The sequence below is a fragment of the Apostichopus japonicus genome, chromosome 4 (genome assembly GCF_037975245.1).
Source record: "Apostichopus japonicus isolate 1M-3 chromosome 4, ASM3797524v1, whole genome shotgun sequence".
Taxonomy (NCBI): Eukaryota; Metazoa; Echinodermata; class Holothuroidea; order Aspidochirotida; family Stichopodidae; genus Apostichopus; species Apostichopus japonicus.
This window is the reverse complement of record NC_092564.1, coordinates 23,608,325-23,610,484: the sequence shown is the minus strand read 5'-3', so window position 1 is coordinate 23,610,484 and position 2,160 is coordinate 23,608,325.

Below are 2,160 nucleotides of genomic sequence, written 5' to 3'. Positions count from 1 at the left end.
TCTACGTGCCTCAATGCACGTACACATTTTATTTCCAAAAATAAATATTAAGCACTCGCTGTGTTTATTTGAAATCTTACAAAGAAAGACGGAAGCTGATTCGACGTGCCCTAACTATACGTCATCATGTTTCATTGAGGGAATTTTCCCCTTCCAAAATTACACTATTATTGTCGCACTATTGCGGGGTGGGAAACTGCCAAAAACTGATGGCGGTATTTCGGTACTTAACGGAAGGCGTCTTTAGAACTATATATATATGCGTGTAACTGATTTTCTCCCATAGCGAGTCGATATCAATCGCTCTTTAGTAAAATAGCTCAGAGAGGGGAAAGAAGGTAAAAAACAACAATAACAACAAACAAAAGTGTAGCAATTAGATATGTTATCACTTTTTTCTTGCAGGTGGATGTTGAAATGCATTAATGATTGCTCACAATAATTGTGACAACTTTTTAATATTAATGAAAAAAGAGTAAAAAATTAAAGACAGAGACCTCACAGAAAATCGTTACAGTGTCGTTAGAATACTTTGCATTCTTTAAAGTATCACTATTTTAAGTTATATATTGGTATTATATTAACAGATAAAATTGAATATAATAGAATAAAACTATGATAAGCATAGTTATCAGTCGTAAAAGCACCTATCGCCTGTAAGTCTTGTACACACGGTTAGTCGCTATAGATATTAGCATTGTACATAATAAAATATTGACTGCTCATACTTTCTATAGTTGTTTCTTCGTTGTGACTTTGTGTGTCTATTAACAATTTTATAAAACATGAATGTTTCTTTTGTTCTAACTCCGTTGATTACTTCACCTATTCACCTATTACTTCACCATTTCTTTTAGGAAAAGTGTCTTCTTTCTTTTCTTAATTGTGACATTCTTAAATTGTATTTCTTTCCCTTATGGCCCTGACATGATTTCAAAGGCGAGGTGGAGAATTCTAAATCCCCCCCCCCCCCCAGACCGCGTAAGGTAGGAGCATGAACATTTATGGAAAGGGACGAGTGGGTTGATTTTTCCTTTACTGAATGATGTGAAAACTTCCCGACTGCAGTTTTAATCCATCTAACGCTACTTTCCCTTCCTTTGTGCACGCCACTGCCTAGTACGGTACGTGTCTGTATTTTTAGCATTTTTTTATCGCTATGCCGAAAGCGTTAGGGGATACACAAGATCAGACCTTCCATGTTACCACAATATTTATTTCAAAGAAATAAACATAAAGTGTGCTTGTCTGCATGGCAAGAATGCGTTCAGTTTACATATGCTCCTGCTAGTGTATTCTCAGTATGTTCTGCCCACGATTTACATTCCATGTATATGACAGCGACAGAGCCGTATATTTAAATATACGGCTCTGGACAGCGAAGTGAAATAGCGCCATCTATTCCACACTTTTTGTTTCATTTCACAGTTCATGTCCGAAACAGCAAACAAAGTGCAATAGGAGTCAACCATGCATGGCGTGAACTAGAGCATGAAACTTAATTATGAATACACGGAATGCCATCTACTTTTATATTTTGTAAGTTTGCTTACACTCAAACTTTAATGAAACCGTGTCTTTCGTCAGACTTTATAGAGAGAGGAAAAACGAAACTTTTTGGAAACAGTAAATTGCTCCTTTGTTATCAGACTTGACCTTTGAAAAGGTTGTTGGCTGTTTCCGGGCGTTTATCATTTAGAACAGCCTATTGCCATTCGAATATAGTTATACGAATTGTAAAATAATATGACTGGAGTATAAACAAGTCTTTGTGCTGGCTGGGTGCTGGGACGGTAACTGTCGGTTTTTGAAAGTTAATCAAAGACAAGCCTTCTCGGATGAGACAGCTATACCACAACCTAGCAAACTCTATGCAATTTCCTATTTGTTTCACTCTTATAAATGGACATGCAATCGACTATACGAGAGATATTTCACCCCCGCAAAGGCAGAGAATGAATTATTCTAGACTCAATGGCCTTTAGGGCCTCTACGATTTACATATAGGCCCTATTATATATATCTCTTAATGAACAGATGCTTTCAATCATTGGAAAAAAATAACAGGTGTTCTCTTGTATCTTTATAACATTGAATCTTACACACATGTCCGTTCATTGTTATACGCTTGTACTGGATAAGAGAAATTTGCAGTATCTC